The 12,955-nt window shown below is 42.9% G+C and overlaps 1 protein-coding gene across 4 annotated transcripts in view; it reads right to left on the bottom strand.

Annotated features, from left to right (window-relative positions):
* PLCE1 (phospholipase C epsilon 1) overlaps positions 1-12,939 on the bottom strand; it is a 299,107-nt gene extending 286,168 nt beyond the window's left edge. For all 4 annotated transcript variants that reach the window (XM_046653787.1, XM_046653789.1, XM_046653791.1 and 1 more), the window contains exon 1: positions 12,653-12,939. The gene's annotated coding sequence lies outside the window, so the exon portion shown is untranslated. The remainder of the gene's footprint in view (positions 1-12,652) is intronic.
* Between the last annotated feature and the right edge of the window lie 16 nt (positions 12,940-12,955).

The following is a 12,955-nucleotide window of genomic DNA, read 5'->3' as shown; positions in this document are numbered from 1 at the left end:
ACAAAATTGTAGAAAAACGCGAGGAGACAGGGACTAAGGGGCAACATGGAAGCAGCAAGAGTGTGAAGCAGGCTAAGGTGAAGACACAACCAACCACCTGCTTCCTTCTGAGGCTCAGATTCTCCTCAATTTCTCCCAAAGACACCCGCACAGCAGCTAAATCTTTGAGTCAGTTTCTCAGTTCTACCAGCTGTCAAAGGCACACAAAATATTCGCCATTTAATATTTTTAAGTTTTGTGACTGCTTTCTCTTCTCTCTTCCGTTCTATATACCTTAGGAACACTTTTCTTTTAACTCTTCACCTAAACTTCAGACTTGGCATTGAGTTCAACTACTAGTAGATTCTAAGGCAATGATGTGGCCCAAGCTTGTCTTTCAGGTTTGCTGCTCTGCTAGTTAACATCCCATCACTCCAGCCAAGGAGGTCCACATTCGGCGTCTGGAATCCTCAAGGGGGATGTCTAACCTAATAGCAGAGTTCTAATTCGGCCTGTCTTATGAGGAGAGCAAAGAAATGAGAGTGTCCTACTTTAAAAAAAAAGGGGGACAACGTATTTCCATCTCATAGGAAGAGCCCCAATTAACGCATCTGTGGTGTGCACTTCATGCTCCTTACTCTCTCCCACATAAACTGTCTCCAGCTCCTCACCACATCTGAAGCTGCCCCTGTCACCCTCAGGAAAGTACAGGGGGTCTCCTGGAATTCGGTCTATGTACACTCAGGAGGAGCAAGCTAATTTTAACACCAGCCTTTGATGACCACGGCTAAAATAAAGCTAATGAAAAAAATCCCAAAGTAAAATCTAAATGGGTTCTAGATTAACCTTTATTTTAGAGACATAATTCATTAACACGATGATAATAAACTGCCACAACAAGACTGCAAACATGGTTTAATGATAGGAAATTTGTTAGTATAATATAACATATCAGTAGGTCAAATGTGGAAAAGCATACAATCACCTCAAAGATTACCTTTTTGGCATTTGATAAAATTCAACTCCTCATTTTTTAAAAAAATTAATGAATATAAAACTACTTCCTCAATGTGATTTAAACTATTTAAACCAAAAGCCAACAGCATACTTGTGAATATGAGAAGCCTTTCCATTAAAATCAGGAATAAAATAAAGAAGTTTATTACCCTCACTCTTAGTTATTTATATTCTGCAAGTTCTGATTTAAGAGAGAAACAATCATTATTTGTGGATATACAATCTCTACCTAGAAAGCCAGGAGAATCAAGTAAAAAATTAAGTTGATTTAAAAAAAACAAAACTTTTTTTAAAAATAAGAAAAATATTAATGTGAAGACTACTACAATACTTAACTGAGAGCTACAAAAGCATTTGAATAAATTAAGAAACATAGCAGTATGGAATGACTAAATACTGTAAACATATTAATTCTTCCTGAATTAATGTATAGGTTTATTATAATCCCACTCAGAATCTCAATGAATTTTTGAGGTTTTGTCAAAAAGTCTCAAAATTTAATTTGCAAGAATAAGCAAGAAAAAAATAAGGAAAATTTGAATAACTATAATGAAAGAAAACTTGCTCCATGTGATATTAATATATATCATAAGGCTAACATAACTGAAACAGTGTGGTATTCATTCAAGAATTTACACATAGAGGGGCCGGCCCAGTGGCATAGCGGTTAAGTGCACATGTTCCACTTCGGCGGCCCAGGGGTCGCCAGTTCAGATCCCAGGTGCGGACATGGCACCGCAGGGCAAAAGCCATGCTGTGGTAGGTGTCCCACGTATAAAGTAGAGGAAGATGGGCACAGATGTTAGCCCAGGGCCAGTCTTCCTCAGCAAAAAGAGGAGGATTGGCAGTAGTTAGCTCAGGGCTAATCTTCCTCAAAAAAAAAAAAAAAAAGGAATTTACACATAGATATATTAGGCCTAAAACTGACTTTAGGATACACAAAACACGATTAGGAATTTTCTAGGATTATCCAATAAATATATTGTTTAAGGAAATTATATAAGGAATATAAATATATATATGAAAATAAATATATTATTAAGAAAAATTAATTATTTAGAAAACAGGTTAGGTCTTCAACTCATAATATATACAAAAAACTGATTCCAAATAAAAAGGTGAATGTAACTAAAAGCCTAAAATGCTAAAAAGTATGGTTAATCACAGAAAGTAGACAAATACTACAAATTTAAAGGTCATGGAAATTAGGGAGGACATAGACCTACATGGCCATACAGAAATTAAAATTTTCTGTACATGAAAAAACATGATAAACATTTCAAAAAATGATATTAATATTTATATATAGTACCCCATCGTAGGGATAAACACAATATGCTTAATTATTATTAACAAATTTAGGTGAAAAAGCAAATTGTAAAACATGAGGGGGCTGGCCCCCTGCATGGCCTAGTGGTTAAGTTCAGCACGCTCTGTTTCAATGGCCCAGGTCTGGTTCCCCAGTGCAGACCTACACCACTCATCAGCGACCGTGCTGTGGCAGCAACCCACATACAGAAAAAAGATTGGCACAGATGTTAGCTCAGGGCGAATCTTCCTCAGCAAAAAACAAACAAACAAACAAAAACAGGAAAGGGTGTTCTCAATTTGGGAAAAAACAAACAAACAAAAAACTCTAGAAAGCCATGCACCAAATGTTAGTAATTACTCCAGATGGTAGAACTGCAGGTGATTTGGTGCTTTTTCTTTATTGTGCTTTTCTCTATTTCCTAAATTATTCAAAATTAACTTGTATTATTTTTTAATCAGAAAAAATTGCTAGTTGAAAAAAATAGCATCAAATGACAAAGACAGGAAAATACCTGCAAAAAATATGATAAAGGGATATTCTATTCTTTTTCTTTTAAAGATTTTTTTAATTTTTTTTCCTTTTTCTTCCCAAAGCCCCCTGGTACATAGTTGTATATTCTTCATTGTGGGTCCTTCTAGATGTGGCATGTGGGACGCTGCTTCAGTGTGGTCTGATGAGCAGTGCCATGTCCGTGCCCAGGATTCCAACCAACGAAACACTGGGCCACCGGCAGCGGAGCACGAGAACTTAACCACTCGGCCACGTGGCCAGCCCCAGGGATATTCTATTCTTAATTATCACAATTTTATAAGCCAATATGACCTCAGTAAGTTAAAAAAAAGTCATCTCAAGTAAAAAACACACACACATGGGCAAAGAACACCATTAAATAATTAACCAAGAGATGGTGAGCACAATGCAGTCTACACAGAAACTGATATTTAATAATGTACATCTGAAATTACACAATGTTATAAACCAATATGACCTCAATAAAATAATCGAAAAAAAATTAACCGAGAGCAAGCACATTGATGATAAATATAAAGAAGTGTTTTCCTTTCTAGTAAACAAACAAATGCATATTCAAACTATGAAATACCAAGTTTTGTTTATCAAACTAGCAAAAATGAAGAATAAAAAATGAGAGATACCACAAAACTAGTATCTCTCGCTGTCAGCCCTGGAAAGACCACTCCAGGACATTATTCGTAGAGTGCAAACTGGTTCAATATTTTTGGAGAGCATTTGGCAGTACGTATGAGGAGGCTTTAAAAAAAGTTCTTCACTTTGACCCAGTAATTTCGCTTCTGGGACTCTGTGCTGAAGAAAGAATTAGAGATCTGGACAACGGAGAATTATTTAAATAGAAAACCATCAAGGATCGGCAACTAAAGGTCCAACAACAGGGGAATGGGTCAGCCCTCCACAGGACCACACGATAGAGTAAGACACAGCCCCTGAAATCAAGGTTTGGAAACACCTAATGGCGTGGGAACATCCTAATGATGGAAGTTAAGCAAAGAAACCAGGATCCAAAATTGTGTGTTGTATATCTACAGTATGATCTTAATTTTATTTGAAGCAAATGAAAGACCCAGTTCTGCCACTCCCGAGCGAGGCGGCTTTGGTCAAACCCTTGAGTCTCTTGGGAGACCAATTCCTTCAACTCTAAAAGCCAAAGGTGAACACTTGGATCCTCTCCTTTCCAGCCCTCAATTTTCACTATTGGATGACATAGCATTAATAAAAAAGTAATAAACCAATCATAAACAGATGCATAATGTCTGCATTAATAATTAATTTTAATTATTTCGGATTAAAGAGTCTTTTTTTTAAAAACTAATATCTCCTAAATAGATGACATACTTTAGACCTGGGCGCTTAGATAGCGCTAATTCATTAGAAATCTGCAGCATGCCTAGAAGCCAGCTCACTCCCTTATCCTCTGTAACTAATCTGATCTGGGCTTGCCCGCCTGGGTCGGGAACGCACTTCACCTGTTGTCAGCCGTCCCCTGACTTGGCACTGGGGAGGCCTGGCCCCTTCTCAGTCAGCACAGGGCAGTCAACAACCTAGACCCAGGAGATGTCACAGAAGAACCCACAAGGCTGTCTGACTGCTACGTTGCACCGATGGCACGGGAAAGTCACTTTTTGTAGCTCTCTTTGTAAATTTATATAGCCTCTAAGCATAGCTCAAGAAGTTCTTGCTTAGATTGTAAGAATAATTGAGCATATTCCTTTTACAACTGCCTTGAGCCTTCCAATCCCTCCCATTGTGAATTTTCAAACCACGCCTGGAGGCATGAGGACGGACAAACCTCAAGCACAGGAAACCAGGCTGAGCTACAGACTAATTAGCCCGCTGAGTAGCAGAGAAGTGGATCTGAATTTGCTCAGACCCCAGCAGTCAACAAAACGGCAGCCTGAGTGAGCCTCACGCTCTGCCCTTGTCATCCAAATTCATTCTGCCTTTTGGGGGAAAAAAGGAGTACAATTTCACGCCAAAAAGTATTTAACTTCTGTGAATTTTATCCACGGCTCTGAGATTGACAAACCAGACTCTAAGAGAGTTCTTCAGTTCTTTCAGGCGAACTTTTCAAGGTGAAAATATGCTCATCAATGAAATCTGAGTTCCTGTTATTAATAATAACAAAGGAATTGAAACTTTCTTTAGAAATGACAGCCAGTTGAACCAACTCCAGTGATATCCAAATTAAACTGTGTTACATGATATTTTAATCCCAGATGTGTATAGTATGCACTTAGTCACATGTGTTTTTCCCAATGATTTTTTTCCATTCCCTGGATTTTCCATATTCAGTGATATTATATAGTTTAAACCTAAAATGAAGTCATCAAAACAGAGTCTCTCCTTGCTTCTCTCTCTTCCTTAATTCTGAATTATAGTGGCCTTACTGTTTTATTCTTATAACGTAGCTGTTCATACATAGCAATAAAAATACATACATGCTCGCTGCATTTTGTTATCGCTCTGGACTTGTATGTACATGCAATCAGCCCCATGAAGGAGAGCTTCTAGGATTTTTATACATGGAGCACAATTCACTGGGGCCACCACATAGCAGATCACTCCACAGAGCCAGCAGCAATGCCACCACTAAGTATATAATGGCACTGGCCAGCAGTGTTTGACCAATAACCTTGTCAAGCTTAGCCACAGGTTATATTGTGTATATATTTATATTATTAAAAATATATATATAAATATCCCACATTTTTATATTTTCTTAAGCCCTAAGGGTAGAGGGGAAAGGATTCAAGAGTATTAAGTCTGTATTACAAACCAAATGTCAGCAGGGAGAAGACGGGGAGTTTCCCTCTGCCCCTCCCATCCCAGCCCCCACAGCTGGTGCACAGAGGAGGAAAGGAGAAATGTCCTGCAGGTCCTGAAAGCAGAAGGGACCCTGCTTCCTGGCAGAGACAGTGAGACCTCAGGGAGGCACAGCTGCTGCACCCATGAGAATCGGCCCAATGTCACTGCATCTTAAGTCACCTGTGGTCAGGGACCACAAGCATTTCAGCAGCAACCAGCCAGAGAGAGAGGGCCAATGCAAGTAAGACCCCTAGCCACAGCACCACTGGAGGGCAGAGCCCCCTGCAGAGACGAGGTTAGATTTTTCTGCCATTCCATTGGGAAACTCACTAATAATAAAAATGATCATAAGAGCTAGTGTTTGTTGAATTCTTATTTTATATCAGGCACTGCCCGGAGTCCCTTACATGAATGCTCTCATTTATCAGGTAGGTCCCGCTAGTACCCCTCCCATTATGTAGATAAGGAAGTTTAGGCCTCAGTAGGCCAAGTATTTTGCACAAGGTCATACAGATTGTACATAAGTAGTGGAGCCAGGACGTAAACAAATCGAAGCAACCTGGCTCCAGATCCCAAACCTGTGAAACACAATTAGAGAAAATTTAGAGTTATATTTTTTGCGCATCCAAGTCTTTGGGCTAAAGATCATACATATAGTGCCTTAACTTTGGGTTTAGTTCTTCTCAAACTCCTCTCTCTTTGTCTCTCGAGCAATAGAACATCCTTTCATGCCAAATCTCAGGCAGAAGCCCAACAGACCATATGAACAAGAGGAGGGCTGCATGGCTGAAGCAGGGAGAATGGCTGAGGTCTTCATCTCCTGCCATCCTCTCACCTGGCAGAGGCCCCAAACACTCCTGGAACACAGCTTGAAAACAACCGGTCCAAACCAATATCACTCTGAATTATGTGCTGGCGAAATCAAAGAGGCACAGCTAGAAAACCAACAACAGCCAGCTCAACCAAAAGAAAATGGTAAAAATGCCCCCCCACCAGCTGAGGTACCTCACACACCAGGCCCTGACTCTAACCATCTCAAGTTTGAGCATTTGAGGGGCCAGAAGGAGGTGGAATTCAGGGCTGGAGCAGAGAGGCAGGAATGAGGCAAGCCCAATAAACAGGCAGAGGTGGGAAGCAGAGCCAACAGGACGCCAGGGCCAGCGGTCTGTGGTGAGCAAGCGAGGCTGCTGTAGGAACAGAGGTGGGAGCGTGAGAGGGAGGCCAGCAAAGGAACTGCTCCCAGAGCCAGCGTCCTCCGGCTTCAAGCTGTCCACACACATTATGTGAGACAGCAATAGCAAAAACTTACCAGGCACTTCAATACCAGTTGTTGTTCTTTTTTTTTTGGCGGGGGACACTACATCGGCCTGTCTCTTGCTGATTCAAATACCGCCTTTTCCTTCCATACAGTAACATACCACTCAGTGGCTGATACTGTCAGACTTAGCAGACAGAAACGCCTGCTTTGGGGAGCAGTGTGGGGAATAGTTAAGAGTGCCAGACTGCTTGGGTTCACATCCCAGCTATACCCAATACTTGCTGTGTAACCTTGGGTAAGTGACTCAACCTCTCAGTGCCTCAGATTCCTCTTCTGTGATATGCAAATAAAAATATCTACCTAGGAAGGTTGCTGTGAGGATGACAGGTTAATACATATAAAGTATTTAGAACAGTACCTAGCAAAGTTCACACTAAACGCTGGCTATTATTCTCTTATTTCGACAGCTTTCACTCCACTCCTGACTTCCACATCATATTAGTTTCCTATTGCTGCTATGACAAATTATCACAAACTTAGTGGCTTAAACAGTATAAATTTGTTATCTTACAGTTCTGGAGTTCCGAAGTCTAAAATGGGTTGGCAGGGCAGCATTCCTTGTGGAGGCCCTAGGGAAGAATCCATTTTCTTGCCTCTTCCAGCCTGTAAAGGCAGCCTGCATTCCTTGGCTGGTGTTCCCCTCCTCACATTACCCCTTCCTCCGACTAGGGACTCAGATCCTCTTGCCTCCCTCTCATAAGGACCCTTTTGATTAGACTGAGCCCACACAGATAATCCAGGACAACCTTATCTTAAAATCTTTAATTATATCTGCAAATCCACATTTTTGTCATGTAGAGTAATACACTGACAGGTTCCAGGAATCAAGATCTGGACACCTCTGGGAGGCCACTGCCATTATAGTCATGCATTACTTAAGGAGGGATAAGGGATGCTTTCTGAGAAATGCGTTGTCAGGCAATTTCATCATTGTGCAAACATCATAGCGCGTACTTACACAAACCTAAATGGTATAGCCTATTACACACCTAGGCTACATGGTACCAATCTTACAGGACCACCGTTGTGTAGGCACAGGGTTATTGACCGAAATGTCGCTATGTGGTACATGACTGTATTCAGCCTACCACACATGCCTCTCCAAAGTCTAAAATTTCAGACTAGAAAGACTTAGGTAAGCCTAGAGGGAAAAAACCACACTAACAGTAGCTAGCTTTTTGAGTACTGACTATGTGTCTGGCACTATGCAAAATGCTTTAGGTGAATTATACTTAGGCCTCATAGCAACCCTATAAAATTACCATCTTACAGAAAGGCTAATTGCTTGTCTAAGGTTGTACAGGTAGTAGGGAAAGCCTATGCAAACCCAGGTAATTTTGATTCCAGAGCCCTTGTGTTTCACCAATAGAGTGCCTTGTCCCTACACTTTAAGCCATTATACCTGGAGCCACCACAGTTATTAGGGGTCTCAGAGACTGTGCCACAAGAGGTACGCATGCTCCCTGGATACAGAGAGATGGGGGTCGTGCAGAGCCCTTAGTAAAAGGTCTGCACAGATGATGGAGCATCCAGAACATTTTCTCATACTTAAAGGAGAAACCTTGTGGTTACTCAAGAATTTCTTCAAATGCAGGTTTGAACCAAAAAGCCAAGAAGAGACCACTTAGGCTTGCCTCTACTTGAAGAGGGAAAGGGAAAAGTCTGTCTTGACCCCAGACCCCTCCTGCAGTTCCAGTTGCCTTCCCAGAAGAAAAGAGGAACTCACAGTCTCCCCTGGAGGGAATTTCAACTGAGTCAGATTGATCCAGACCCTCTGAAACCATACCAGGAAGTCTCAGAATCTGGCAGGCCACCAGAATGGCCCCACCCACAGTTCAATAGTTGGTATACACCAGGACTAAACCACTCCCTGCCTTCTACCTCACAGCAGTTCTAAGTGTATAAGCCCCCATGTGCTACAGGTTTCAACGAAGGCCCAGTGGTTTTAACAGGGCCCACGATGAATGACCTCTGTCCCTACCAGTTCTTACTGAGCAAATGGCTCAAAACCAAGTGTGACCGGCACAAGGTTGGGAAAGGGGCAGGCTAAACAATTGTGAAGCATGCCTATCCCAGTGGTTTAACTAGGGATAGCATCTCAAAATCTCAACTGCTAAACCAGTTAGCCACAGCCCTACCTGAAACTTTCTAATGAACTGAGTTAAAGCTCTTTGGTTTCACCCACCCAGCCAAGAAAGGTCAGTCATTTGGGTGATGAGCCCAGAGGCCGGTGGAGGATAGCACAGTGGTCAAGGGAATGGACTCTGGAGCTGGTCTGCTCTGACTGAATCTTGACTCTGGCACCTTCCTACTGTGACTTTATGCAAGTTACCTAACCTTTCAGTTCCTCAGTTTTCCCATCTTCAAAACTGGCATCATAATGGAGCTCCATACTTCCTTATCCAAACTCTGAGGAGCTAAGTGTGATCCAAAAGTTTTTTGCCTTTTGTAACAGGAAGACAGCACATACACCACCTATTACATAACACTGTCAGTGGGGTCTGCAGCAAACAAACATGTCCATTATTTCTGAAGTAAAAATGTATGAATAGTTCTCAACAGGTGAGAAAAATAAAGATTATAATAACCTCAAGTCATTCAGACCAAGTTTTGTAGCCAAACTTATGAAAACCACAGCTTTCAGAACATTTTTGATTTTGGAATTGCAGCTAAGGGATAACAGATCTCTGGCACTTCCTGCTTAATGTTGTTCTAAGGATTAAATGAGTTAATAGATGTAAGTGCTTAGAACACTCCTGGCATGTGGTAGAGTAAGCACTATACAAGTGTTACCAACAATAGTCACTACTATTATTTTCATCTATTAATCTATTTTTAGACTTTCCAGGAGACTATAAACAGTAAATTTTTAATTTATGAATAAATTTGGTTTGGAAAGCAGTACCTTGGAGATTAGCAGGCATTAATCCTTTAGAACAATACTCCAGGACAGGACTTTCTGAGATGATGGAAATGTTCTATATCTTCATTGTCTAGTATGGCAGCAACTAGCCACATGTAGCTATTGAGCGCTTGAAATGCGGTTAATTTCATTTAATACTAATTTAAATTTAAATGCAAGCAGCCATATGTGGCTTGTGGCTACCATACTGGACAGCACAGCTCTAGAGGGCTGAGTTCCCAATTTGGCTCATGAAAACCTGTTTAAGCCATAGCACAGACAAATTACAGCATTAATAAAAACAAGGCTGAGTTCGGTACCCTGGGAGTAGAGAGGACCACAGGATGCTGGAGTTTTCTCTTCCTTTCTAGGCCCTGTGGTTGGCCCACAGCAAAGTGTATCTTTGGTATCTTCTTCTTTCTCTACTCCCCACTCCCTCATCCCCAATGTAACTGGACCACATGCTTTCCTAAGCCCCCATCAATACCTTCCAGTCCTCCAGAAGCACCATCCTCCCCAGTCACCTTCCTTTCCTCTCCCCAAACAAACGCCTACTTGCTCAATGCCAAAGATCTCAATAAAACATCAGGAGGAAAGCAACCTGATCAAACAGATTCACACTCTAAGCTGTTACTGTTTTTTCTGGCTTCTTCCCTGCCTCTCCTTCTGAACTCAGAAGCTCTAAATTGTTGTGTTCCCATGCACCAACCCTCCTCCCCAGCAGAGGTAGCCCGGGCAGAGAGAAGGAGCCCAGACTGAAGCAGTTGTTGTCTTCTATGGGCGGCTTGCCAGCCAGGTGTGTAGAAGGCAGGGCCTGCCAACACACACACGTGCAGCGCAGCCTGGCTCTGTGCAAACACCTCCTCTTGACCAGGCATGGGAAACACTCCCTGCTCTCTGCTTTAGAAGACTGATCCATCACGCACAGTTCTTTTCAATCTTCCTTTATTCATTTAGAAATTTGTAGGTGACAAATTGCACATCAAATGATTTTTTAAAGTATACAACAAAAGCCCAGAGAAAACCGTGACTAGGAATGGTTGCAAATAGAAAAAGAAAACCAGCTACCTTCGCTGGAATCTAGCTTCACCACAACCCACTTGAGCATGGAATTTTTAATGACACAGGTCAACCTTGGAGCACATCCAAGTTGCTAATGTTACTAGAAGGACTGGAAGAACATCCCTCCAGCTCAATCTCCCCTCTTACTTGGTTCCAAGGCATGGACCAAAGATGATTATTATGCATGGCTCCTTATAAAGAAACTTTCCCCTGTGGGGCTGTAAATGGAGGACAATGTGAATGGTAAATATTACGCTTTTCTCTAAATCCTTTCGGTTATATTACCTCCTCCAAAGTAGAGATGTGTTGAAGAAACAAAGTCGTAACATTTAATAATGGCCTGCAATTATTTCTAGAGGGCCTTCTAGGTGCAAGCAGTACGCCAAGAAAGCCACAGTAAATGCCTTCAGTAGGGAAAATGAGACGTCTACAGAAATAACTCTCATGGAAGGCAGGGGCAAAAGGCCGGGAAGGTAAAATGCTGTAGGAATCAGAGCAGGGGAAGGCTGAGTATTTGGGGCCGGGGTATCAGAGAAGGCGTCACAGCAGCAACAAAATTCAGTTTGAAGGATCATAAGGATTTAGAGTGGTAAAAATGAGGAAGGAAGGGCCATCGGGAAGAGGAAAGAATGTTCTAGATGACAGCAACGTCAGGCATTCTTCAGAAAGTATTTGGGAAGACATGGCTGCAAATAGCATCCAAAGATAATTTACCTGCCCTTCTCCCCAAATAACAACTGGGCCCCTGTACAGGCATCTGTGGGGTCACCTGCATCCACCTCCCAAGACAAGCTCTCCAAAATTCTCCCCAATGGGGTCCAGCATTCTTGGCCTGCGCTGTGCGGTTTCAATGGCAGCGGCCGCACCCTATCCCTACCAGGGGTTCCTGCAAGAAATACATGGAAACGCACTAACTTTGCAGGGATCTCAATGACCTCCCAGCAAATTTCACATAATGCAACTAAAATCATGAACCGTGTGCAAATAAAACTTTTCCATGAAGTGAATCCTATTAACATCTATTTAGGGAGCTGTTTAAAATAACGCTGATAAATCTTTAAAAAATGAATCTTTCTTACACAGAATAATTGGTTGAGTCAGCTGAACCAAGTGTCTCATGGCTTAAATACCAGGCAGGCGGAGGGAAAACATAAATCTACACTGTGCATTTAACATCAGCCACGAGGGAGGACTTGTAGCTCTAGGTTATTCGTTATGACAGCATTAGAAGACTTTCAGAGGAAAAAAAAAAAAAGACGCAGCCATCCTTCTAATTACCAGTTAAAGTGGGACCAGGTCCAATATTGTATTTTCTAGGACTTGATGTAGATAAGTCTCTCCAGGAATAATCTCTTGAGCACCTTCCTTGAAATACTGTTGCTAGGTACCGTCACAAAAAGAGCTTCTATTTTTCTTCTTTGTACTGGCCACCTCCACACTGTACACACAAAATGAAGTGGGGACCCGAGGCAAATCTGAATGAGTGAAGGAAGAACTTACAGGGTGTTCTCCAGCCCATGTGATGGCTGGCCTGCATTCCCTCGGGATTCGCCTGCCTCAGTTCTCCCCTGGGTTGGGGGGTGTGGGGACTCTTCTGCCAGGGACGCGGGGTTAGGCAGCTGCCCTGGGTGGATCTACTGGATTGAGAGACTTAAAAAAAAAAAGCCCCTCTCTCCCCTTCTCCAAGCCTCAGGAACCGAGCCACACAGAGTCGCCTCCTCACCTTTCCTCTTCTGGCCGGTCGCGCCGGAGTCCCCAAGTGCAGCGTCCCCCTGGGACGCGCCTGTCGCTAGAGGCGTCGGGCGTCCCCGCTACCGTGTGTCAGCTGCAGAGCGGACGCCAGGAGCGCGCAGGAACCAGGCAAGTGCCCGGGAGGCAGAGCCCGGGGCGCGCCGCCCGCGAGCCCGCCGGGGTCCGCGCCCGCCCGGATACCGTGCGCGGCCCGCCGGGCGCCGCTGCCTCGCTCCGCGCCCCCCGAGCTCTGCGCGCTGCCCGGACGGCGGCGCGGGCGGCAGCGGGCCCCCGC

Source organism: Equus quagga, chromosome 2, assembly GCF_021613505.1.
Source record: "Equus quagga isolate Etosha38 chromosome 2, UCLA_HA_Equagga_1.0, whole genome shotgun sequence".
Taxonomy (NCBI): domain Eukaryota; kingdom Metazoa; phylum Chordata; class Mammalia; order Perissodactyla; family Equidae; genus Equus; species Equus quagga.
The sequence above is the reverse complement of the archived record's forward strand: the minus strand, read 5'-3'. Positions and strand labels throughout refer to the sequence as shown.